This window comes from Urocampus carinirostris, chromosome 17 (genome assembly GCF_059441175.1).
Source record: "Urocampus carinirostris isolate Australia breed hairy pipefish chromosome 17, RoL_Ucar_1.0, whole genome shotgun sequence".
Taxonomy (NCBI): domain Eukaryota; kingdom Metazoa; phylum Chordata; class Actinopteri; order Syngnathiformes; family Syngnathidae; genus Urocampus; species Urocampus carinirostris.
This window is the reverse complement of record NC_142365.1, coordinates 4442376-4470137: the sequence shown is the minus strand read 5'-3', so window position 1 is coordinate 4470137 and position 27762 is coordinate 4442376. Positions and strand designations below refer to the sequence as shown.

Here is a 27762-nt window from a genome sequence, read left to right as displayed (position 1 = left end):
GTAAGTTGAATTTGGTTGTAAGTTGAATTTGTTTGTAAGTTGAATTTGTTCGTAAGTTGCATCAGTGCCATATTTTATATGTTTAAGGCTTTCCGTATCATCTTAAACTTACTAGTCTTTATTTGTATTTATTTGAGACACTTATTCTGATATGTTTTGCACGGGTGACTGAAAAAGGAGGGGCGGAACAAACGCGGGGTGCCGAGTTGAAGTGGGGACCGCTAAAGGTGAGGGACAGACAAGGAAAGAAGAGGGGATAAAAAGTTGGTTAAAGAAAAAGGAGTCGCGCGAAGAAATGTGTTCATCTGATATATTTTACCCACCCTTACCTTTGGAAATATATACTTTTTTTTCCTAGGATGACTTTCAACGGGACCCGGACTCTGCAGGTCTGCATCAAACCTTAAGTATCGGTATCATTTTCCGTTCATTTTGCCGGCTGTGAATTTGGGACCGTGGACTTTAATGAAGGACATTTAGTTCCAATCGCGGGACTGGAAGTCGGGTTTGGGTTAATTTTGTGTTACATGTTTAAATGTGGGAGCATGCGGCTTATATACAGGTGCGGCTTGTGTATGTACAAAATCGGTTTTCCTCTTAAAATGTGGTGGGTGCGGCTTATAATCAGGTGCGCTCTATAGTCCGGAATTTACGGTAAGCATCTGCTTCTTACTACCCTTTTTCGAACATATTATGCCATTTTGTTGTTGAGTTCTTGTTTTTGTTCCGTTTTTATTTTAATGTTCGAATAAAGTTTTCATTTATTCATTCATGCTTTCATATATAAGAGTGACGCACAAGGAAATCACGATTGAATGCTGGAAGGACACGCGGAGAACAGAACCCGAGGACAACTCAATCTCTGAGTGGTCCATTCAAGTTGTCCTCACGCTCTCTCCCTCTCTCTCTTTTTCTTTCTTTGTCCCTCTTTCTCCCTCTCTTTTCCACCCCTTTTCTCCCGCTCTGTCTCTTTCACTCTCTGTGTCTCCCTTTTTTCTTCCTTTGTTGCTCTTTGTCTCTTTCTCTCTGTCTTTTTAACTTCTTTTGCTCTAACTTCCTTTTTTCCTTTTCTCTCTTTTCTCTTTCTCTCTTCCTACCCTTCGCGCTTTTTCTCTTTTCTTTCCTTCTGTCTTTCCATTTCTCTTTGGATTTCTTTCTTCCTCTCCCTTTCTTTTCCCCCCTCTCACGTCTTTATCTTTTGTTTCTCAGGCTCTCTCCCTCTCTCTCTTTTTCTTTCTTTGTCCCTCTCTCTCTCTCTCTCTTTTCCACCCCTTTTCTCCCACTCTGTCTCTTTCACTCTCTGTGTCTCCCTTTTTTCTTCCTTTGTTGCTCTTTGTCTCTTTCTCTCTTTAACCTCTTTTGTTTCCTTTTCTCTCTTTTCTCTTTCTATATTTTATGTCGACAATATCTGTGTAGTATTTGCCCTCATGTAGGTTTCAGATGAGTGTGGTCTATCAAGTCAGATGGACGGAAAACATGGCAACAATTTCCAGCATTTAAAAGCACTTCCACCAAAATTCTAACTTCAAATAACACAACATTGAATGTTAAGGATTTCAAGCACCCGTACGAACCCCGAAAAGCATAACGTTTTGTAGTCCGGAAAAAAAGAAAATTCAATCGTATATTAGGAAAAGGACTGTAAGTGCCTGTCAGACGTGAGTCAGGGAAAAATAAACACACCGTGTTTTCATGAGAAGCTTATGAATCATCCAGAGAAGATAAACAATGTGATTCATGGGGGGGAAAAATGGATTGTGCTAACTCATCCACAAGGCTGCTTGAACTAAAAATTATACATTAACCTGGCGGTTCTCCAACTTTACTACAACTCGGAAAAATAATTCTGCTTGACGAAAATGTCCCACAATTAAATACGGTAGCGTCGTAGTAGATTGTACTTGGAATGGGGGTGAAACTTCTAAACCAACTGTGAAAAAAAACAGTCCTACCCCCACCCCTCTAAAATAATCCCTAAATATATAAACTCCACACTCGACTCAACTTTGACAGCTAAACTAAAAACAAAAAGCGGAAACGCAAAATCTTGCACACAATGGAGGGCAGGCCGAGATAAAAATGACTTGCAGTTCGAAATATGTCCACTGTGTGTCGCCAAAACCGGGAGTTACTCACAAAGCAACTGGTGCTGTATTTCTTTCTCTCTATAATTCTCACTCTCACCATTTTTTTTGCTCCTCTCTCTCCATTTCTTCCCTCTTTTTCTCTGTCTCTAGTACTTGTCTCTTTCTCTCTCTCTCTCCTTTTACTCTCTTTCTCATTCTTTCTCTTTGTTTTCTTTATCTCTTTGTCGCTTTCTTTCATTTCAGTCTTTCTTGCTTTCTCTCGCTTTCTCTCTTTCTCTCTCACCCTCTTTTCTATCTTTTTATTTCTCTATCTTGCCATTTCTCTCTATCAGTCTTTTTCTTTCTGTCTTTCTCTGTCTCTCACTGTCCTTATCCTTTTTCTATGTTTCCCTTTCTTTCTACCTCTTTCATTCTGTGTATTTCTCTCACTTTCTTTGTATCTTTTTTCTCTCTTTCATTATTTCTCACTTTTTTTTTATCTCTTTCTGTCTCTCTCTCTTGCCATTTCACTCTTTATCAGTCTCTTTCTGTCTTTTTCTTTCTCTCACTCTTTCTCCCTTTTTCCTTTCTCTTTTTCCCTTTTTTTCTACCTCTTCCATTTTTTGTATTTCTCTCACTTTCTTTCCCTCTTTGTATTTTTTTTTCTCTTTCTCTCATTATTTCTCACTTTCTCTCTCACCCTTTTTTCTGTCTTTTTGTTACTCTCTCTTGCCATTTCTCTTTTATTTGTCTCTTTCTTTCTGTCTTTTTCTGTCTGTCACTCTTTCTCCCTTTTTCCTTTCTCTGTTTCCCTTTTTTTCTACCTCTTCCGTTCACTTTCTTTCCCTCTTTGTATTTTTTTTCTCTCTCTCACTCCCTCGTTATTTCTCACTTTCTGCTTCTGTCTTCCTTTTTTTCTCTATTTTTCTTTTTCACTTTCTCTCTCCCTCTTTAATTTTCTCCATTTCCCTTTCCCTCTTTTCTACCGTTCACTCTCTTTGCCCCTTTATCGTTTTTCTATGTTTCCCTTTTCTTTCTACCTCTTTCATTCTGTATATTTCTCTCACCTTCTTTCCCTCTCTTTTTTTCTCTCTTTCTCTGATTATTTCTCACTTTCTCCTATCTTTCTCTTCCCTTTTTACTTTCTCTCTCTCCCCCTCTCTAATTCTCTCCCTTTCCCTCTATCTCTCTTGTTCTACTGTTCACCCTTTTTCCCCTCTTTCTCTTTAATCTATTCGTTTGACACCCTAGCTCTAAACCAATCGTAGCAATTCTGCCAGAAAATAATGGAGCCTTCGACTCTCTTTGGGTCGGTTTTGTGTATAATTCCACCACGACACGGCACATGCGGCAACGCCCTCGGCAAAAGAGTCATAAATAGGTCACACACGGGATTGTATCTCTATTCCGGGCGGCGGTTATGAATGAAGGCTCAAAGTTTTTGTGAATCGAACCCGTACACCAGAGGGACGAGTCGTCACGGGGGAAAATGCTAGTTATCGGTCCGTCGAAATGCCGTGACTCGTCCTCAAAAACGGCTCTGAACGTTGACGAGAGTCATATCACCCAGAGTGACTCAGTCAAAAATGTAGCTGTCATATTTGACCCCGATCTGTCCTTTCAAACACACGTTAAGAATATGACTAGAACAGCGTTTTTCCATTTTTGCAACATTGCTAAAATTCGTCCCATGCTGCCCCAGATCATAATTCATGCATTTGTTACTTCCCGTCTTGATGACTGTAATAGACTACTCTCCGGTCCCCCCAAGTCTAAAATCAAGAGTCTCAGCTGGTACAAAATGCTGCAGCCAGGCTTTTGACCAAGACAAGGAAGTTCGATCACATGACCCCGATTTTAGCTAAACTGCATTGGCTCCCTGTTAGCTTAAGATGTGATTTTAAGGTTCTGTTGGTAGTATACAAAATCATGTATGGACTTGCTCCCTCTGATTGAATTTCCCCCTATGTTCCAGTCCGGAGCCTTTGCTCTGAAAATGCTGGTCTACTAGTGATCCCAAGAGCCAAGAAGAAATCTTGTGTGAGAGTGTTCTCCATTTGGGCCCCGGTGCTGTGGAATACTCTTCCCCCGAAATTCGATCTGCAACCTCAGTGGAAATGTTTGAATCTAAGCTTAAAACACACTACTACTCTATAGCATATGGATAACCTATATTTTATGTTGACAATACCCTTGCCCTCATGTAGGTTTTAGATCAGGGGATGGTGTAGTAATGGTCTGTAATTTGCAACAGTCTGTGTAGCCCTTTGAGACTGTCCCTTCTCAAGGTTTCTTCATTTTCCTCATGTTGAGGTTTTTGAGTTTTTCCTTGCCCTCATGTCGGTTTTAGATCAGGGGATGGTGTCATAATGGTCTGTAGTTTGCAATAGTCTGGGGTCTGTGCAGCCCTTTGAGACTGTCCCTTCTCAATGTTTCTTCATTCTCCTTATGTTGAGGTTGCGTTTTTCCTTGCCCTCATGTAGGTTTTGGATCAGGGGATGGTGTCATGATAGTCCGTAGTGTGCAATAGTCTGTGGTCTGTGCAGCCCTTTGAGACTCCTTAAGGGCGTCACAAATAAACATGACTTGACTTGAGGTTTTTGAGTTTTTCCTTGCCCTCATGTAGGTTTTAAATCAGGGGATGGTGTAGTAATAGTCTGTAATGTGTAATAGTCTGTGTAGCCCTTTGAGACTGTCCCTTTCCTCGTGTTGAGGTTTTTAAGTTTTTCCTCGCCCTCATGTAGGTTTTAGATCAGGGGATGGTGTTATAATAGTCTGTAGTCTGTGCAGCTCTTTGAGACTGTCCCTTCTCAAGGTTTCTTCATTTTCCTCATGTTGAGGTTTTTGAGTTTTTCCTTGCCCTCATGTAGGTTTTAGATCAGGGGATGCTGTCATACTAGTCTGTGGTTTGCAATAGTCTGTGCAGCCCTTTGAGACTCTTTGTGATTAAGGGCGTCACAAATAAACATGACATGACTTTCCGCACTTGACGTAAACAATCCGCAAGCGAAAAAGCGTACCATACCGAACGGCGTTCCGCATTTGGCACGCCCGGACGAACAGAGGGCAGTGACTCGGGATCGGCCATGACGTCTAGAGCGGAGGTTACGTAACCGGGGCCGAACCTTGGCTCTACCATAGTTACGAGGTCAACGGGGATGACACAAATACCAGTCATAGTCCGGGGAGTCATGTGCAACGTCGTTCCGCTGCCCCCATCCGTCCCACTCGACAGCCGGGTTAGATTCAGAGCGGGAAAAAAACAAAAACGCGTCCGACGGAGGCAAAAGTCACACTCTTTCGTTGGCATCGGTTTGAAATCCGCGCAGGAATTTCTCTGCAGCTCAAAACATCCTACATGGCCAACTTCTTGTGTAAATATTGTGTAAATTATAACCTTTATCTTCTTTGTTTTCTTTTATCCTCGCTGTGAGATGTGAAACTGGAGTGCCACGTCCAATTTCGTTGTCACAATATGTTCAACCCATTTTGTAACAATGACAATAAAGGTATATTCTATGTATCTAAATAAAGTGCAGTACACAGGTGGTGATTGGGGACCAGGGTTGGGTAGGGTTACTGTAACTGGATTACTTTCAATGACTTTTGGATGACTCCAATACCAAATATGCTAATAAAAGACAAAAAAAACTAAATATGAACAAAATGACGAAATTTTGTGCAGGCTCGGGGAGTAACGGAATACACGGAACGGCAAAAATGATGTTGGCAAGCTGTTTGGATTGATTTTCATTTTGTTTCTGTTGCATTTTATGTTCGTTTTGCCGTAGATCAAAGAGATCAAAGCCAGGAGAGAAAGCTTACCACGTGTTGTGAGTCATCATTTTATTTATATTTAGTTTCTTTTGTCTTTTATTAGCTTAGTTGGTATTGGAGTCATCCAAAAGTAATTGAAAGTAATCCAGTTAAAGTAACCCTACCCAACCCTGTATTTTATGTTAGTTTTGCCGGAGATCAAAGAGATCAAAGCCGGGAGAGAAAGCTTACCACGTGTTGTGAGTCATCATTTTATTCCTATTTAGTTTCTTTTGTCTTTTATTAGCTTAGTTGGTATTGGAGTCATCCAAAAGTAATTGAAAGTAATCCAGTTAAAGTAACCCTACCCAACCCTGTATTTTATGTTAGTTTTGCCGGAGATCAAAGAGATCAAAGCCGGGAGAGAAAGCTTACCACGTGTTGTGAGTCATCATTTCATTCATATTTAGTTTCTTTTGTCTTTTATTAGCATATTTGGTATTGGAGTCATCCAAAAGTAAGCCAATTAAAGTAACCCTACCCAACCCTGTCTATCTATCTATCTAGACATCTATCTATCTATCGATACATCTATATCTATCTATACATCTAGACATCTATATCTATCTATCTATCTATACATCTATATCTATCTATACATCTAGACATCTATATCTATCTATATATCTACCTATACATCTATATCTGTCTATCTAGACATCTATCTAGACATCTATGTATCTCTATCCATCTATCCATCTATCCATCTATCTATCTATAGGGTTGGGTAGGGTTACTTTAACTGGATTACTTTCAATGACTTTTGGATGACTCCAATACCATATATGCTCATAAAAGACAAAAGAAACTAAATAGGAATAAAATGACTCAATGATGTTGGCAAGCTGTTTGGGTTTATTTTCATTTTGTCTCTGTCGCATTTTATGTTGCCGGAGATCAAAGAGCTCAAAGCCAGGAGAGAAAGCTTACCACGTGTTGTGAGTCATCATTTCATTCATATTGAGTTTCTTTTGTCTTTTATTAGCATATTTGGTATTGGAGTCATCCAAAAGTCATTGAAAGTAATCCAGTTAAAGTAACCCTACCCAACCCTGGTAATATTTCATACTTACTGGCCACTTTCTCCACCCTTTTCCTGAGTGACTATTAGAATAGAATAGAATAGAATATACCTTTAATGTCATTGTTACAAAATTTTGTATTTTAGATCACTTTTTAGTGATACGACAGATTGGCTTTCCGTCTATTTAAGCTCAATGCTCGCACTCTTCCTTTGTCAGTCCGTCAACGAACCTCTGCCCCGCAAGACGTGGGTTTTGACTCGGTCGGGTTTCCTGTTGGTTTTTCCTGTCCGGTATTGTTCCTGTTTATTTTGTCCTGTTTAATATCGGTTTCCAGTTTCGTTCCCGTCTAGTTTGTCCTTTTTAATTTCGATATCCTGTTTTGATATCAATCCTGTCCGTCCCGTTGTTTGATATCGGTTTCCAGTTTCGTTCTCATCTAGTTTGTCCTGTTTAATTTCGATATCCTGTTTTGATATCAATCCTGTCCGTCCCGTTTTTTTAGTATCAGTTTCCAGTTTAGTTCCCGTCTAGTTTGTCCTGTTTATTTTCGATATCCTGTTTTGTTTTCGATATCCTGTCGGTCCCGTTGTTTAAAATCGGTTTCCAGTTTCGTTCCCGTCTAGTTTGTCCTTTTTAATTTCGATATCCTGTTTTGATATCAATCATGTCCGTCCCGTTGTTTGATATCGGTTTCCAGTTTCGTTCCCGTCTAGTTTGTCCTTTTTAATTTCGGTATCCTGTTTTGATATCAATTCTGTCTGTCCCGTTGTTTAATATCGGTTTCCAGTTTCGTTCCCGTCTAGTTTGTATTGTTTAATTTCGATATCCTGTTTTGATATCCATCCTGTCCGTCCCGTTTTTTTAGTATCAGTTTTCAGTTTAGTTCTTGTCTAGTTTGTCCTGTTTATTTTCGATATCCTGTTTTGATATCAATCCTGTCCGTCCCGTTGTTTAATATCGGCTTCCAGTTTCGTTCCCGTCTATCTTGTCCTGTTTAATTTCGATATCCTGTTTTGATATCCATCCTGTCCGTCCCGTTTTTTTAGTATCAGTTTTCAGTTTAGTTCTTGTCTAGTTTGTCCTGTTTATTTTCGATATCCTGTTTTGATATCCATCCTGTCTGTCCCGTTGTTTAATATCGGTTTCCAGTTTCGTTCCCGTCTATCTTGTCCTGTTTAATTTCGATATCCTGTTTTGATATCCATCCTGTCCGTCCCGTTTTTTTAGTATCAGTTTTCAGTTTAGTTCCCGTCTAGTTTGTCCTGTTTATTTTCGATATCCTGTTTTGATATCAATCCTGTCTGTCCCGTTGTCTAATGTCGGTTTCCAGTTTCGTTCCCATCTAGTTTGTCCTGTTTAATTTCGATATCCTGTTTTGATATCAATCCTGTCTGCCCCGTCCTGTCCGGTATCGACCCCATCTGTCCGATATCTGCCCGGGCAATTGGTATCGATCTCGTTGGCCTCTGGCTTCCTATCATCACCAGACTGCTGCCTAACGTGTATGACTCCCCATTCCCCGTAAAATAAAAGGCTTGTGTGAAAAACGTCACGCATTTGGGTCCTGATCCTGTTCCGGTTCATGACAGTTTTTGCAGTGGAATCACCTTGGAGAGGTGCTACGCTAGATCTAGTTTCAGCGTGGTGTCAAAGCAATAGAGTAACTAGAGACTCGACATACTGTAAGTCTCTTGGCTGAGGCCATCAGTCAACAGTAATGGTTTACTAGATTACATCTGATCTTTGAATGGCTCGGGACATTTCCAGACGGACCTTTTGAAGAACGTGTTGCAAGGTGTTGGTTCTCTATGGAGGTAGCTCAAACCTTTTTGACTCAAAAAGCCATAAAAGCAACATCGTTGAGGCTCATTTTGACCTTCATATTTCATAAATAACAGTTTCAAAACAAGGTGCAAGCAGTTATTTTATAAAAAACGTCACCAAACTCAGCAAATGAGGATCCTGACTTCTCTACTTTCAATGTAGGGCGAGAGACTCTTTGCACAGCTTCACCCATGCCTACCACTCCCCCAATCAAATTGCTCTGGGTGCTCTTCTGGCGTATTGGCGTGTTTACAGTTAGTTCTGTGGTTTTTCATTATAAGGTGTGAAGGATTTTATACCTTTGACTATAAAAGATTTTAGACGATTGAAAACAAGTTACGGCAGCACGGTGGCGCAGTGGTTAACGCTTGTGCGGCACAGTTCATGTCATGGGAACCTGTTGTGGGTTCAAATCCAGCTCCAGACTTCCTGTGCGGAGTTTGTATGTTCTCCCCGTGCTTGCGTGGGTTTCCTCCGGGCACTCCGGTTTCCTCCCACATTCCAAAGACATGCATTTGAGGTGGATTGGCCGGTCCAAATTGTCCCTAGGTGTGATTGAGCGAGTGAGTTGTCTGTCCCCGTGTGCCCTGCGATTGGCTGGCAACCAGTTCAGGGTGTCCCCTGCCCACTGCCCGGAGATGGCTGGGATGGGCTCCAGCCCCCTTGCGACCCTAATGAGGATAAGCGGTACGGCTAATGAGAGATGAGATGAGAAAACAAGTTACATTTATTGAGTTTAATGCTATATTTATTTACTGACTGTGCCTTTATTCAATGAGCAGTGAAAGTTCAGGGCAGGCATAAGTGGTGGAAGAGATTGTTTACAGGAACGGGACACACTGCTGATAAGATCATCAGCACATCCAGACGTTGTTGACGCAGGCGTTGTTTCGAGTACCCCAGACATGGGGACGCTCTTCTACGAGATGGTGAAACCCAGGGGGCTTCCTTGGCACGCCCATGGGAGGAGCCGGCACACCATTAGATGGCCAATAGGAAAAAAGCTAAAGTAATTTGGCCGTTTTTGATGGAGTACCTTAGTTAAATTATTAGTGAAAATAAATCTGGCCCCGTGTGAAAATGTCGGCTTTCCTGTTCATTTCTCCCTCAAGAAACGATTCCCAACAGGTGTCTCAACAGTCAACACGGATTATTTAATGAGTTTCTATGTAAAGGATTCCTTAGCCATGTACAGCCAAAACGAGTTTTTGGGTGTGACACCTTGACTGTAAACTGTAGTTAGAAATGTGGCCTATATACAGTATGCCACAAACGTGAGTACAGTCTTTCCTCATAATGTTTAACTTAACAACGCTAAATCAACATCGCTTTGACGCAATAAAAGGTAGTCTATGTGAGGCTTATATAGCAGTGTCAATTCATTTTTTCCCCTCAAAAAACTCAAAATGTAGCCATTAGTAGCTAAACCCTTGGCAACAAAAGTGAGTGAACTCTTAATATAAAGTCCCTGTAGTTCAATAGTTTGTGTGGCCTCCATTTTGCAGAACCACTTTAAGCCTCCTGGCCATGGATTTCACCAGAGCCTCACAAATTCCAACCGGAATGCTCTTCCACTCCTCCATGACAGACTGAACCGGGGGATATTCAATATCTTGTGCTTCTCCACATTCCGTTTGAGGATGCCCCTAAGATGTTCTGTTTGATATACATCTGGAGACATGATTGGCCCGTCCATCCCCTTTAGCTTTAGCCCCTTTATAAAAGCCTTGGTCATCTGATTGGCTCCCTGTCCCTATTTTTAACCCACTCGTTTCTGTCCCCTTTTGTCAGTCCGTCTGCGAACCTCAGTGTAATCTAGGCAAGCCTTTTTCGACCCTGACTCCCAGCTGTCCCGTTTTTGCTCCTGTCTGTCTCCGGTTACGACCCGTCTTTGATCCCAACCACGTCTGCTCTCTCGTCCCAGCTTACGACCCGTTTCTGACCCCGACCACGTTTTTGCTCTCCTGTCCCGGCTACTGACCTGTTTTTCTGCCCCTGACACCACCATCGCTCGCTACAGAAGATCAACTTCCGTGTTCGGATAACAATCAGAGTACGAGAGCGACTTGCTTACCGCGTCCAGCGAACACCGGATGGTGGGGGGCAGCTCTTTCTCTTTCCTCCAATAAAACTTGTGAGAAACGTAACGCAATTGGGTCCTGTTTCCGTTCTGGTCCTGACACGAAATTTAATGTGGTATATCTATATTGATATGACATTATTATTATTTCATAGATTTAATCAAATCATCAACAGAGTAAAATAAATTGTGCTGAAGAATTAGCTTTTGTATGGAGAGCGGTTTTGTTGGATTTTGTCTAAAAATATGTGTTGTGGCTCTCGAAAAAAAATCCAAATCCTGCTCCATGCCATTTTGAAAAACACTTCAATTTGTGCACACAAAATCTCAAGAAAAACCCACAGAGAAAAATGTTCGATTACAGGGGTCTCGAGAACTACTTTTTGTTACTAAAAAGCATAAACTTGTGAGAACCGTTACGCAATTGGGTCCTGTTTCTGTTCTGGTCCTGACAATTTCCCTCTTACTTCAGATTTTGACCCTCTTCGGTAAAAATGTCACAAAATACTGCAAAGGTAAAGTTTCTGGCTGTAAATCTGCGAACGAAGTAAGAAAAGCACAAATTCTTTCGCGCACCATGAGGCTCTTTAACCCCACCCGGGGGGAGTAAAAGCCCACATGAAACCCCACCCCCACATTTGCATATTACCCTATTTTCATGACAGTGTGTATTTTCCGTAGCACTATTTATATACTCTATAGCAAAACGTTATATTGGGTATTTTTGTATTCTATTTCTTTAATTTTATTATTTTATTTTTCAACACAAGAATACTGCTATCCATTCCATCTATCTATCTATCTATCTATCATTCCATCCATTCTATCTATCTATCTATATCTATTCATTCCATCCATCTATCTGTCTATCTATCGCTATCATTCCATCCATCCATTCAATCTATCTATATCTATCCATTCCATCCATTATATCTATCATTCCATCCATTCTATCTATCCATCCATATATTTCCATTCTATCCATATCTAGTCATTCCATCCATTATGTCTATCATTCTATCCATTCTATCTATCTGTCTATGTGTATCCATCCATTCTATCTGTCTATCCATATCTGTCCATTCTATCTATCTATTCATTTCATCCATTCTATCTATCTATCTATCTATCTATCTATCTATCTATCTATGTCTATCCATCCATCCATTCTATCTATCTATCTATCTATCTATTTCTATCCATCCATTCTATCTATATTTATCCATGCCATCCATTCTATCTATCAATCTCTATCATTCCATCCATTCTAACTATTTCTATCCATCCATTCTATCTATCTATCTATTTCTATCCATCCATTGTATCTATATTTATCCATGCCATCCATTCCATCTATCGAACTATTTCTATCCATCCATTCTATCTATGTCTATCCATTCCATCTATCTATCTATTTCTATCCATCCATTTTATCTATCTCTATCCATTCCATCTATCTATCTATTTCTATCCATCCATTTTATCTATCTCTATCCATTCCATCTATCTATCTATTTCTATCCATCCATTTTATCTATCTCTATCTATCTATCTATCTATTTCTATCCATCCATTTTATCTATCTCTATCCATCTATCTATCTATCTATTTCTATCCATCCATTTTATCTATCTCTATCCATCTATCTATCTATCTATTTCTATCCATCCATTTTATCTATCTCTAGCTATCTATCTATCTATCTATTTCTATCCATCCATTTTATCTATCTATCTATCTATCTATCTATGTCTATCCATCCATATCTATCCATTCTATCTATCTATGTCTATCCATTTCATTCATTCTATCTATCTATCTATCCATTCCGTCCATTCTATCTATCTATCTATCTATCTATCTATCTATCTATCTATCTATCTATGTCTATCCATCCATATCTATCCATTCTATCTATCTATGTCTATTCATTTCATCCATTCTTTATATCTATCTATTATAGACCATGCAAGACATTCTGGACCATGACAAAGTCAGTGAGGAACAATGTATCACATGTTACTTTAGGGGCTTTCAATCCTCATTTGCACTGCGTCAAACGGTAGCTATACATTATCGAGAGAGTTTCACGGGAAAATTGATTGTGTCTTGATCCTCCGTATCCCAGCATTATATTGTCCGCAAGCATGGCATTCATCTAGATCAGGGGTGTCAAACTCGTTTGAACTCGGGGGCCACACCATAGAAAAAAACATTCTGTCGGAGGCCGGACTAGTAGATTAAAGAGAAAGAAAAAGAGATAAAGAAATAAGAGAAAGAGGGAGGGAAAAGGAGGGACAAAGAAAAAAAAAGAGAGAGAGGGAGAGAGCGTGAGAAACAAAAGATAAAAAGCCGTGAAAAAGGGGGAAAAGAAAGGGAGAGGAAGAAAGAAGGAGAGAAAAGAAAAAAGAAAGCGCGAAGAGTAGGAAGAGAGAAAGAGAAAAGGGAAAAAGGAAGTTAGAGCAAAAGAGGTTAAAAGACACAGAGAGAGAAAGAGACAAAGAGCAACAAAGGAAGAGAAAAAGAGAGACGCAGAGAGTGAAAGAGACAGAGTGGGAGAAAAGGGGTGGAAAAGAAAGAGAGAGAGAGAGAAAGACAGATCTTTGTGAGAGGCACCTGGCAACATCAAGTGGACATATTTCAACCTGCAGCTTGTTTTTCTCTTGCGCTTCTCTGAGTGTTGTCTCGCGGGCCGGAATCAATCCCTGAGCGGGCCTGATTCGGCCCGCTGGCCGCCAGTTTGACGGAATGTAAAACATGCGTGGCGGCCACCAGGTCAGGAGTACAAACATGTTTGTGACAAGCATGGTGTTAGTAATATCATGGTTTGTGGCTGCATGAATGCAACTGGAATTGGGGCATTGTGTGTCATTAAGGGAAACACAAACCCAAGTATGTACTGTGGAATACTGAAGCAGAGAATGATCCCCTCCTTCCAGAAACTGGGTCGTGACAATGACACCAAATACACTTCTAAGATAATCAAAGTTTTTCTAAAGGGGGTAAAAGGGACTGGCCAAGCTTTTCTCGAGATCTAAAACCAATAGAACATCCTCAAGCAGAAGGTGGAGAAGAACAAGTTCTCGAACATCAAGATCTGGAAGAGCATTCCAGTGGAAAATTTGGGAGACTCAAAATATTGAACTTCAGGAACTTGCACTTTAGAGTGTACTCACTTTTGGCACCAGGCGTTTTCCTACTTATGGGAAAAATAAATGGATATAGCTTTACCCAGACTACCTTTCATTATGTCAAAGTGATATTTCTACAGTGTTGTTCGATTAAAATCATAATGAAATCTCTGCAGAAATATCTCAGAAATAGATAGGTGGAGTAATTCGATTCCAGCAAAAACATGAACCGTTTTCTGCATCGTCTCTTCAATCTGCTGTCCAGAGACGTGTTGTCCCCCTGTTTTATGAGTAAAGCAGTTCGGAAAGGAATCAAGGCGGCGTGAACATCCAACATTCATCCTTATGTGGAGCGCCGACCTGGACTCCGTTTCCTTAAAGAGACAGCGGGCCCCAAAACAGCCGTTTTACTGCTGCACACGCTTCAGCCATTTGTGCATGGCCAGTCACACTAAGCGGCTCCGGCGATATTCCGACTCGCCTTCCGTTTAAGCTTGCAGGACATGGCCCAGTAACCTACTTTCCCCTCACAACACGCTCTGTAACATCAGAAGGGGAGGCCCTGTGCCATCGGTTAACTAACCCTCGACGCAGTGTTCTGCTTTTGCGGCCCAGAGATTTGGAAAGTCACATCGGTGAGAATCGGAGAAACAAAAAAAATCCAACTTTCAGGCCCTGATACCACTTCGCACTAGGAATCTCATTTAGGGCCAAGTCACAGTTTCTTCTTCATGCAATAAGGACAAATACAAGAATTGATCCAAGGCATGAAAAAGTACTGCACATCCACAAACTGCATACAGACATGAAGTTTGTATGCAGGGTTGGGTAGGGTAGGGTTACTTTAACTGGATTACTTTCAATTACTTTTGGATTACTCCAATACCAAGTATGCTAATAAAAGACAAAAGAAACTAAAAATGAATAAAATGACTCCATTTTGTGCAGGCTTGGGGAGTAACGGAATACATGGAACGGCAAAAATGATGTTGGCAAGCTGTTTCGCATTTTGTGCTAGTTTTGCCGGAGATCAAAGCCAGGAGAGAAAGCTTACCACGTGTTGTGAGTCATCATTTGATTTATATTTAGTTTCTTTTGTCTTTTGTTAGCATATTTGGTATTGGAGTAATCCAAAAGTCATTGAAAGTTATCCAGTTACAGTAACCCTACCCAACCCTGTTTGTATGTCACAGGGACGAAAGTTCCTCCAAAAACGTGCTATAAGAACCATACACAGGGTAGGATTGTCAAGAACCAGGTCAGGAAACAGGAATGAGAACCCAATCGCGTAACATTACTCACAGTTTATTGGGGAGAGGAGGAATGAGCGCACACTTAATCCGGGGATCGATGGTCGCGGAAGTAGATAGAAATCAGAACAAAGGAGTGGTCAAAATCAAATAGATCGGGCCGAAAATAAAACAGGATCGAACACAGGCAAATTCACTGGCATAACACACAGAGTCTAGCAGGAGTTTCGCAGACGCTCTGACACCAGGCGACTCACAAGACCGCGTTTAAATAGTCCTGAAGCAATCTGTCAACGCGTTTCAGTTGGTGTCAATGGACGGGGCCTAATGGGCGCCGTGGCAACCGTGACCGAACCTGGCGTTACACGGCGGGGACCAATTGGGCGCTATGGCAACCCGGATACTAATATTTAATTCCTGCAGTCTAAATTATTAAAAGAAATATAAGCATCTGCTTCTTACTACCCCTTTTCGAACATATTATATAACATTATTTTGTTGTTGAGTTATTGTTTTTGTTCTGTTTTTGTTTTAATGTTCGAATAAAGTTTTCATTTATTCATTCAAGTTTGGAAAAAAAGATTTAATATATGAGTTGCTTTTTATCATGATGATTTGACTTGAAAATATTGAATTTTGCAACATACAACAGTGCAAAAAACGTAAATATTCCACAAGCAGATCATCTTATACTATATTTTTACCATATTTTCAAAAAAAATACTTGAAATGAGTAAACAGATCTGATATGACTTGTGATAAGTATGTTTTCTAATTGTATGTATATTTTTCTTTGTTTCGTAAAAACAATAAAGTGAATCTCAATAACGAAATACATTAATATTCCACAAGCAGATCGTCTTAGTTTACGATATTTTTAATATATTTTCAAATAAAATAATACTTAAAAACTGTGTTAAAGGATCTGATATGACTAATAACGAGTATTTGTGCTCATTTCGGGTGCATTTTCTTTATTTTGTAAACAAATAATTGTTTAAAGAAGATCTTATAATGATAAAAGCTGTCAGAACCAGAACAGGGTCAGGACCCAATCGCGTGACGTTCTCACACAAGCCTTTATTTTACGGGGAATTGGGAGTCATGCACGTTAGGTAGCCGGTCTGGCGTGGAAAGAACGGAAGCCAGAGACCGATTCCAATTGCCCGGGTTGATATCGGACAGATGGGGTCGATACCGGACAGGAAGGGACAGACAGGATATCGAAAATTAACAGGAGAAACTAGACGGGAACGAAAACTGGAGAAAATAATAAATGGGACAAAAACAGCCGGAAACTAAACCGGAACCCGAAATTAAACAGGAAAACAATACACGGGAACAATATTGGACTGGAGATATCAACAGGAAAACAGGACCGAGTCTAAGTGCACGTCTTGTGGGGCAGAAGTTCATTTGACGGGCTGCCCCCGAAGCAAGAGAGCGCTGAGCTTTATATAAACAAAAAGTCAATCTCTCAACAAGCCGCAGCTGGCACCACACGGGCGGGGCCAATTGGGCACCATGGCAACCGTGACACACACTTAAACCAACATGCGGGCAAGGAAAAAAAAACATAAAATATTGAGGGCCTCTGGGCAGGTTTCTGAGCCTGGCAACAAGTAATGGCTAAAATGCGATTTTTTTTAAACGCTTAAATATAAAAACACACCTCGAAGCAGCACAAGCAGGGGACAAGCAATGAAGGAAGCTGACTGATAATTTTGAATGACTGCATTTATTATTGATGGACAAATTATAATTAACATCAAATGATTCCGATATCTAAGCCAACAGAGAAGGCCTTGCAGGCCCACATGGCCCACCACTGTGTTTAACCAATGCAAAACAAAATTGGGAATAGAGCTGCTATTTTTTGCAAAAGCATCATGGGGGGAAATATTGGCAATGAAATAAACTGAAACTTATCACAATTTCCCTCTTCTATTATGTTTATTTTGATTTATTTAAGCGTTCAGCGGGAAATATTGTGATTGTTAAAATTTTCTTTTGAAATGCTAAACTGCCTTTGTAGCTTCCTTCATTTTTAATTGATTAAATGTATAAAGAACGACTTATTTTTAACAGCACAGCCACGACCGGTATAGTCATTCACGTCGGCTCCGATAAAACTCAGATTACAATGAAAAATATGGCTAGGACTTGCAATCCCGCCAGAAAGATGAGTCGGCATCGAGTAATTGTCTCTGGCCCTTTGCCTGCGAGAAGCAAAGCTGAGAGGTTTAGCACACTCGTCTCGCTCAACCGATGGCTGGCTAGTTTCTGTATCCAGCAGGGATTTAGGTTTGCGGATAACTGCCCCTCTTTCTGGGGCCGACCTGACCTGCTGAGAAGGGTCGGCCTTCGCTCTAACTGGGATAGCGTCCTGACTCTTTCTGGAACTATAAATTACTGTTTAAGCCTTCCATGACAGAGGGTACACTAGTGCAGGCCAGGTCACGGGTGATTAGCGAGACTTGTAGCCGCGGGTTTGGAGTCTGTTATGCTAAAGCTAACTTGCGCTATGCTAGATTCATGCACATTCTTCCCTAGCTGGCACCACACACCCTGATGTCATGATTACCGATGTGAATCACCTGTGCCGGCTCCTTTGGCGCCAACTGCCTAGGACTCTGATTGGCTCCCTGTCACTATTTGAACTCAGTCCCGTCAATCCCCTGTTGTCAGTCCGTCTGCGAACCTCAGTGAACACTAGGCAAGCCTTTTTCGACCCTGACGCCCACCTGTTTTTTGCTCCTGTCTGTCTCCCGGCTTCGACCCGTTTTTGATCCTGACCACGTCTATTCTCCCGTCCTGGCTTTCGACCTCTTTTGTCCCAGACCACGTCTACTCTCCTTTCCTGGCTTACGACTCGCTTCAGACCCCGACCGTGTTTTTGCTCTCCTGACTTGTTTTTCCGTTCCCGACACCGCCATCGCTTGCCACGGAAGATCCACTTCCGCGTTCAGTGGGTCCTGTCTCCGTTCTGGTCTTGACACCTGATCTGTTCTCTCCTGAAGCATCTTCTTCTGTGCTCCTCACCTATGATTCTCCCATGGTAGGTTATGAGGAAGAACAGAACACTATTTTCTCCCGTTACTCCACCTATCTACGATATTCCTGTGGTGTGGAATCAGGGCCATTCAAGGCACAAGATCCTGGACAGGCAGCGAAATCACATTTCATATGTAGCTTGCATGTTGCGAAAGTGTGAACACCCTCTGGTTTAAAGTCCGTAACTAGTAGACTGCTAAAATAAGATTAGTTGCAGCCAGTGTTCCCTCTAAGCTGCGCGCGTGCGCAATTGCGCCCTGCTCGCACATTCTCAGCGCACAAGAAAATCGAGCCAGCGCACAAAAAGGGGCTCAAAATGATTAATTAAGAAGCGACTTAAGTCAAAGTGACAGTGCATGAAGGTAAAAATACACGGGTTCCCCTGACGTGTCCTAAATGCGCTATTTTGAAGTCGAGTCGAAGTAGAACGAAGTTGAGTAAAGTGAGTAGAGTTTGTCGAGAACCGGCTTCTTCGGCTCGGCTCACTAAAAGGAACCGGCTCTTTCGGGTCCTAAACGGCTCTTCGGGTTGTTTTTGCTTCTTTAATCCCAACATGACCAAATATTATGTAAAATGATGCACAAAATGACTTAAAGGAAAGGGGGAAACAGAACAAAAAAGAAAATAATACCAAAATGAAAAAGTAGTGAAAAGCTGAGAAAAAAAGAAACAAAGGATAAAAAAAAGAAGGAAAATTTTCTGAAAAAAGCCAGAAAAAAAAGAAATGTAGGAAAAAAGTAAATAGAGAACAAAAAGAAAAAAGTAACAGCTCAGAAAAAATAAACACAATGAGATTTTTTTTAAGGAATTCTTAAAAAAGGAGAGAAAAACACAGAAAAAAGGAGGAAAAGTTTGTGTAGCATTCAAATAATTTCCGATTATATCAAGTGAATCTTGTTGCCAACATTGTACTTCCACTGAAAAATGTGATTAAGTACAGTTCTGTATCTTACAACCGACTCAATAAGCCCCCAAAAATGTGAATATTATGCGACAAAAAATATCAGGAAATAAAAAGAAATGGATATCTTGTGAAAGAACTGTAAGAACAAACGACGTTTGCAATAGTACATGAGTCAATTCATTCAAATGAGAAAAATCATTTTGCATTGCTGGAAACTCAGCAAAATGTCAAGTTTTGGACATGTTTGATAATGATTTAGTTGCCACACTTGGGATTATGGTTGCCCACTGTTGTTTCAAGCGTTGCTCACTGACTTTGTGTGAACGCTCAGACCCGTATGGAAAATGACAGGGAACGTTGGTTGCAGCCCTAGCTCCTACTAGCAGCCCATTGAACATTAGTCCAAAGACCTCTTGTTTAGAATCAAGTTCTTCTTTAACGGCGGAAAGTGCACGTCAGTTATCTAGTTCAACTTGTTGCATGCAGCGACGGGAGAAGAGATAAGTGACAGGAGGCGATAGCGGCGTCAGCGAGTCATGAGGTTGGCCCAAATGTTTAACGCCGTGATGTAAATGGGGGCATATGGCGCGGCCGCTCGGCTCCCAGCGATCACGATTGCTCAAGATGTTCCTCTTTGCGTGCCAGCTATGTAGAGTGATGGGCAGAAGAAGGAAACGCGTTGCCGCTAGAAAAGAAGTGGGCAAACTACCGTATTTTCCGCACTATAAGGCGCACCTAAAAGTCTTAATTTTTTTCAAAAGCTGACCATGCGCCTTATAATACAGTGCGCCTTATATATGGATCAATATTAAGTCGCAAGGTCTCGCAACTTACGCAACAGCCGCCGACTCGATTTTCCCCCGAACGGGGAGTAGTCCGCGGTGTATGCTGGGATTTATATACCGGCGTTTCATTGGCTAACCAATGTGTCAATCATCATTTGAATCGATCGCTATTGGCTAAAGTTATTCGGAGCCTCGGATTGGCTCGAGAGCCAAAACAAACCCTGCAATTGGCCGAAAAAGATGTGTCAATCATCCGTTAAATCGATCGCTATTGGCTGAAGTTATTCGGAGCCTCGGATACGCTAGAGGGCCGAAACAAACCCTGCAATTGGCCGAAAAAGATGACTGAATAGCAAGCTTGCTAAAGTACGCTATAAAGAAACATGTTTCATTAGTCTGTATTTGTAAACATTTTACTCTCCTGGATTTACTTCACTCACGGTTGTAAGAAGACCATGATTGCGTATCATTATTGAACGTGAGAACTTAGGTGAGCTATGCGGCTTTATATTTTCCCGGTATCTTGTTTTAGAACGATCTTGATGTTGCTGTGATGAGTTGAGTGAATTAAACTCAATTCCAAGTGTTTATTGTCATATGCACAGTAAAGTTGCGAGCGAAAAAGAAAATAGAAACTATGGAATGGTTGGCATTTCTTGAATCCCAAGACTTTAACCTTCCGAATGATATTTGAAACGACGCATTTGAGTGACATCGTACGGACACCGCATCCGCACGTGTCTACGACACGTATTTGCGTCTTTGCAAGCTTTGGGAATGTTAAGGGGGTAAAAAGTTTGACTGAACCAGCTGACTGTTTTGTCGACGTTCCCATTGTCGCGCCTTATAATCCGGTGCGCCTTATGTATGGAAGATATAGGACCAAAAACTATTTTTTAGGGGTGCGCCCTATAACCCGGTGCGCCCTATAGTGCAGAAAATACGGTACTCCCTGCGGGCCACATGCCTCGACCTGAGACAACTGGTCAAGTAGAAGTCTGCGACTGCACTTCAAACATTTGTTGACTACAAAAGTCAACAGTAAACCAATGTAAAATGACTATGCGATCCCTCCGTCTCTATCTTCTCGCTCTCTTTTGGAACAATTAATGTCTAAACACGCAGGAACGACTGAGAAAAAAAATCCGACACTAGTTTCCCCAAATGAGATGTTAAGTATTGGGAATTTAGTAGCGCTCTTACTCGTGATATTACGGTAGGATGTTCTCCATTGTGTGACGTCACCACGTATTGTTTTGTGTTACTGCCGTGTTAGCCTGAATGAGAAGCCGTGTTCGCGTGTTGATGGTAACGGGGTCGTAACGACGGAAACGGTCACCGGTTCGAATACCCCGTTATGTAAGGGCGTTATCAATAATCAACACCGCTCATGAACGAGAAAAATGGAATAGGTCTCCAAGCTCGGCCCCGTGGGCAAATTTTTCACCGTAGACGGACCCCGACCCCGAAGAAATGTCCACCCTGCACTACAATACGGTTCAATTCCCCGTGGAATTGATGTGTAACCACCTCCTAACAGCCGAGCAGCTTTTTGAACTGTCCCAGGTTTCACACAGATGACATTGGAAAGGGATCTTCATTGAGTGGTCGCAAAATGTCAGCTTATTATTGTTTAAACCAAAGTCTAGTATGACACCAACCCCTGATCTAAAACCTTAATGAGGGCAAGGAAAAACTCAAAAACCTCAAGTCAAGTCATGTTTATTTGTGACGCCCTTAATCACAAAGAGTCTCAAAGGGCTGCACAGACCATAGACTATTACAGACAACAGACTATTATGACACCATCCCCTGATCTAAAACCTACAGGAGGGCAAGGAAAAACTCAAAAACCTTAGCATGAAGAAAATAAAGAAACCTTGAGAAGGGACAGTCTCAAAGGGCTGCACAGACTATTATGACACCATCCCCTGATCTAAAACCTACATGAGGGCAAGGAAAAACTCAAAAACCTCAACATGAGGAAAATGAAGAAACCTAGAGAAGGGACAGTCTCAGGGGGCTGAACGGACCACAGATTACTGCAAACTCCAAACTATTATGACAGCATCCCCTGATCTAAAACCTACATGAGGGAAAGGAAAAACTCAAAAAACCTCAACATGAGGAAAATGAAGAAACCTTGAGAAGGGACAGTCTCAAAGGGCTGCACAGACCACAAATTATTACAGACTACAGACTATTATGACACCATCCCCTGATCTAAAACCGACATGAGGGCAAGGAAAAACTCAATAACCTCAACATGAGGAAAATGAAGAAACCTAGAGGTTAAGGATACAATGCAGTTTACAATACAACTCACTGCAGTTCAATTATGGCAGAAAAACATTATTTCAGACAACCCAAAAGTACTAAAGTGAACCAACCCTAAACACCCACTGAAAACATCTTCCAAAGCCATTCAATTAGGGCTGCAACAACTGATCATTACTAAAACAGATTTTTAATTTCTTCCTCTTTATTAAAATATAAAAGCTTTAGACAGCTAGCAGAATAGTGCAAAAAAAACAACTAAATATCCTATAATATGTGGTTGGTTGGATCCCTTAACCACTTGGGTGAGAGGGGGCGCCATTTCCTGTGGTGTTTCTTGGGCAATTACAGCCTGGTGGCGCCCCAAAAAAAAACATATATAGAAAAATATAAAAATATGTATCCTCAAACAAGTCATCATTAGTATTTATCTTTGAACTTTATTTATTTTACTTCTTTATTTTCGGATGTTTTTGTTTTTCCTGAAAATAGTTTAGTTACTTTGTACCGCTTTACTGTTTCATGCCCATTTTGTTTGTTATGATGAAATGATCGATAAAAAAGGATTTTTTTTAATAAAACGGTCTAGAGGCGCCCTCAACGTCACAAGAAAATTCAATACACGCTGATTTGTTTTCATTTAACATGCTAGGTGGCTAATAAATTGCGCGACACAACGAATGGATCTCGAAATGAGTTGCCAACACGTTTTAATAATTCATTTTAATCAAATGTATCGATTTTTGTTGCAGTCATAATATTCGTACCTTATTTTCAAGTAAGATCATTTACCCCGTAATAAACAGAGTACAGTACAGTAATACCTTGCAATATCACGGTTTTTCCGCTACTTTCCACAAAGTACTGAAAACGTGCAGCAAAGTTGGACCTCTCCACCCGGTAAACCCGCACAGGAGCCGTATGTGAGTCTTTGGCGTGCCCTAGTGGCGCTTTTTCAAAAACTTTTAGGATGAAATGATATATGGGTTCCGTAAGACAGAACGGCAAGGTGAATGCAGTTCTCCATAACGTCCGCATGATGGCGCTAAAGCATCGTGTGAGGTAAAGTGGATCGGGTGTCATGATTATTGATTTGGATCACCTGTGCCCACTCATTTGGCGCTGATTGGTTCCCTGTCCCTTTTAAAACCCAATCCCGTCACTATCCGATTGTCAGTCCGTCTGCAAACCTCTGTTGTTACAAGGTAAGCCTTTTTGACCCTGACTCCCACCTGTCCCGTTTTTGCACCCGTTTTTCCACCTGTCCGTTCCTGATCTCCCCGTTTGTCTCCGGCTATGACCCGCTTCTGACCCCGACCGCGTCTGCTCTCCCGTCCCGGCTTACGACCCGTTTTTGATCCCGACCACGTTTTTGCTCTCCTGTCCCAGCTATCGACCTGTTTTTTTCCGTCCCTGACACCGCCATCTCCCGCTACGGAAGATCCCCTTCCGCATTCGGATCGAGATCCGATTTCGGTAGCGGCTTGCTTCCCGAGTCGCTGCCCTTCTTCTTTCTATCGATAAAACTTGTGGTTAACGTTACGCAATTGGGTCCTGATTCCGTTCTGGTCGTGACATCGGGGCCTTAATTCATAAAGTTGTGCAATAAAACGGCAAAATCAATTTTAGAATCATAATTTGACCGTACAAAATTTATTTGTGGAAAAAAAGGGTCTTTAAAGTACAATACTTTAATTTTTTCAACAAATACTTGAGCGTGTAAATTAGATTTGTTGTTGAATAACAAGTAAATAATAAATGAATGAATACTTTGCTCGTTTAGACTATCGCAGGCACGTTTATGGATACTCGAGTCGTGCTGTGTACTCGAGTAGTGTAGTCGAAACTCAGTTATTTTGGTTTTCTTCGCAATTTTTCAGCCGAGGCAAAGGCCCGCGGCCCTCCTGTTGAGAAACCCTCCACTAAATGACTGAACATATAGTTTATTTTGGGAGTATGTGTGGGTAACGTTACTGATCTTTCCTCTAAGGTTTTTATTTGGTCTACAGGGCATAGTTTGCGCGCCCTAGCACTACATTAGAATCTAGGAGATAGCTTTAAATCAGGGGTGTCAAACTCATTTGAGCTGGGGGGCCACGTGCTACAACGAAAATCCTTCAGGGGGCCTGTAGTAGGTTTAAAGGGATGAAGAGAGAGAAAGAGAGAGTGGGGGAAAGGATGGAGAAGGGGAGAGAGATTTAAAGAGAGAACAAAAGGGAGACATATTAGGAGAGAGAGAGAGAAGAGAGAGAAACAGAGAGAGAGATAAAGAGAAAAAGCATAATAGAAGGAGAGAAACTACAATAAAGAGAAAGGGAGAAAAAGGAGAGAGAGAGAGAGAGAAAGAGAGAGCACAATAGAAGGAGAGAAACTACAATCGAGAGAAATGGAGAAGAAAGTAGAGAGAGAGAGAGAGAGAGAGAGAGAGAGAGCACAATAGGAGAGAAACTACAATAGAGAGAAAGGGAGAAGAAAAGAGAAAGAGAGAGCACAATAGAAGGAGATAAACTACAATATAGAGAAAGGGAGAAGAAAAGAGAGAGGGAGAGAAAGAGAGAAAGCACAATAGGAGAGAAACTACAATTGGGAGAAAAAAGGAGAGGGAGAGAGAGAAAGGGAGAGAGCACAATAGAAGGAGAGAAACTACAATAGAGAAAAGGAGAGAGAAAGAAAGAAAGTGAGAAAGAGGAAGAGAAAGATCAAAGCAATAATGGAAGAGGAAACAGACAGAGAGAAAAAAAAGAATGTGAGAAAGAGAAAGAAAGGGTGTTAGAAAGAGAGACAAAGTGAGAAAAAGAAGGAAAGAGTCAAAGAGAAGGAGAAATAAAGAGAGAAAAATAGAAAAGGCGAGACAGAGAGAGAGGATGAGAAAGACAGAAAAAAGAGAAAGAATGAAAGAGGGAGTTAGAGTGAGAGGGGAAACGAAGGAAAGAGAGAGAGGGTGATAAAGAAAGAAAACAGAGAATGAATGAAAGTGGAAGTTAGAGAGAGAGAGAGGGAGTGAAAAGAATGAGAGCAAGAACAGAGAAATAGATAGAGTGAAAGAGAGAAAGAGAGAGATTGAGTAAACAACAGAGAAAACGAGAGAGAAAATAGATAGAAAAAAAAGAAATAAGAAAGAAAAAAACAGATGAAAAAAAGAAATGAGAGAGAGAGGGTGAAAGGGAGAAAGAGAGGGCGGGTAGAAAAACAAACAAAGAAAAGACACAGAAGGAGAGAGAGAAACTACCACAATCGCTTTGCAACATCCAGTGGACACCTTTCCAACTGCAGCTTATTTTCCTCCCGCACTCCTCTCATTATCACCTCGCGGTCCCCCATCAAAACCCACGGCGGGCCCAGAGCGGCCCGCCGGCCATCCTTTTCACACCCTTTCCTCTAAATATTTTAATTTCAAGTCTATATCCGAATTTGGAATCCCATTTCAAGTCGTCGTTTCTTTCACGAGCAAACAGGTTTATGACTTCCTGGTGTCAATTGAATATTCCAGGGCGGCCGATTCCTGGAAAATGCCAAGTGCCAAACCTTTCGGGGAACGGAACAATGAACACAAAGAAGGAGTTGCATCGAGCGAGGACGGTGGAGGAGAAAAGAAGGAAAAAAACGCGCACGAAAGAAAAAGTCCAAAAAAAATAAAGTCTTACCTGAGTGCGTGAAATGCAGGTCAGACGGAAGCAGATGGAACGTTTCAGCCACCGACAGCAAACAGACGCTCTACATTCCCAAAACAGTCCAAAAAGGACGCCGGAAAGGAGGATAAGTCACCCGCAGTTGCCGTCGACTTCTCGCGTAGACTTGTATCCGGACTGTTAGAAGCGCTCCACGCAGCTCCCGGCATCGAACGTCTCCCTGTGCTCCGTCGAGCCGAAGTGCGAAGTCGCTTCTGCAGCCAGTGTGCAGCCTCGCCTTTGGCCACGCCCACCGCGGTAACGTCCCACTGGATTGGTGCGCTCCTGTGAGGGGGCGTGGATGAGACTTGAATTAGGAATCGAATGGGGATGTTTATTTATAGCGATCGTTTGTTTCCACGGCTGCGGACTTTGCGTTTGTGGTTTGCACGTTCGCCTGACACGCTAAGGGTCCTAGGTTCGAGACCGGGGTGGAAATATGGAGAGGGATGGGGGGCCCACCTGGCTGGATTTGACACACCACAGGAAACGGTTCCTCTATCAATTATTCAACCATTTAGAATAGAGTATTTAGACATTTTAAGGCAGGGGCGTTACTAGACCTTAGTTTTAGGGGAGGGGGCCACTATTGTCACCCCCAATCCCCCACCATTTTTTGGCAAGGCAAGTCATGTTTATTTGTGACGCCCTTAATCACATGGAGTCTCAAAGGGGCTGCACAGACTATTGCAAACTACAGACTATTATGGCACCATCCCCTGATCTAAAACCGACATGAGGGCAAGGGAAAACTCAAAAACCTCAAGTGAAGTTATGTTTATTTGTTTGGCCCTTATCACAAAGAGTCTCAAAGGGCTGAACAGACTATTGCAAACTACAGACTATTATGACACCATCCCCTGATCTAAAACCTACACGAGGGCAAGGAAAAACTCAAAAACCTCAAGTCATGTTTCTTTGTGACACCCTTAATTCCAAGGAGTCTCAAAGGGCTGCACAGACCACAGATTATTACAGACTATTACTACACCATCCCCTGATCTAAAACCTACATGAGGGTGAGGAAAAACTCAAAACCTAGCATGAAGAAAGTAAAGAAACCTTGAGAAGGGACAGTCTCAAAAGGTTGCACAGACCGGAGACTATTGCAAACTACAGACTATTATGACACCATCCCCTGATCTAAAACCTACATGAGGGAAAGGAAAAACTCAAAAACCTCAACATGTCCAGGATGACCAGGCTGCAATGAATGTTGAAATAACAAACACTAACATTAAAATATAAAATGATTGAAGTGTAATATACAGTTTCCACTGTTTTTCAGGGATGGGTTTCCCAATGAGCGTTTTCAATGTACTGTTTATTCTTGTATTTTTGCAGTCTGTCAAAACTACAGAAAAATAAAATATTCATTTGTCAGGACCAGAATGGAAACAGGACCCAATTGCGTTACGTTTCTCACAAGTTTTATTGAAAGAGAGAGGAAGGGCTGCGCCCACGATACGGTATTCGCTGGATGCAGGAAGCAAGTCGCTCTCGTACTCAGATTGTGATCCGAACACGGAAGTGGATCTTCCGTAGCGAGCGATGGCGGTGTCCAGGACGGAAAAACAGGTCGATAGCCGGGACAGAAGAGCAAAAACGTGGTCGGGGTCAGAAACGGGTCCTAAGCTGGGACGGGAGAGCAGACGTGGTCGGAATCAAAAACAGGTCGTAAGTCGGGACGGGAGAGCAGACGTGGTCGGGATCAGAACGGGTCGTAGCCGGAGACAGACGGGAGCGAAAACGGGAGACAGGGAGTCAAAGGCTTGCCTAGTATACACGTAGGTTCGCAGACGGACTGACAACAAGGGATTGCCAGGACTGAGTTCGAATAGTGGCAGGGAGCCAATCAGAACCCGCGGAAGTTGGCGCCAAA

General features: G+C 41.7%; 1 protein-coding gene across 1 annotated transcript in view; it reads right to left on the bottom strand.

The window, feature by feature from the left end:
- Positions 1 to 26099, bottom strand: part of npas2 (neuronal PAS domain protein 2) — a 102400-nt gene extending 76301 nt beyond the window's left edge. The window contains exon 1 of the mRNA XM_088320515.1: positions 25857 to 26099. The gene's annotated coding sequence lies outside the window, so the exon portion shown is untranslated. The remainder of the gene's footprint in view (positions 1 to 25856) is intronic.
- Between the last annotated feature and the right edge of the window lie 1663 nt (positions 26100 to 27762).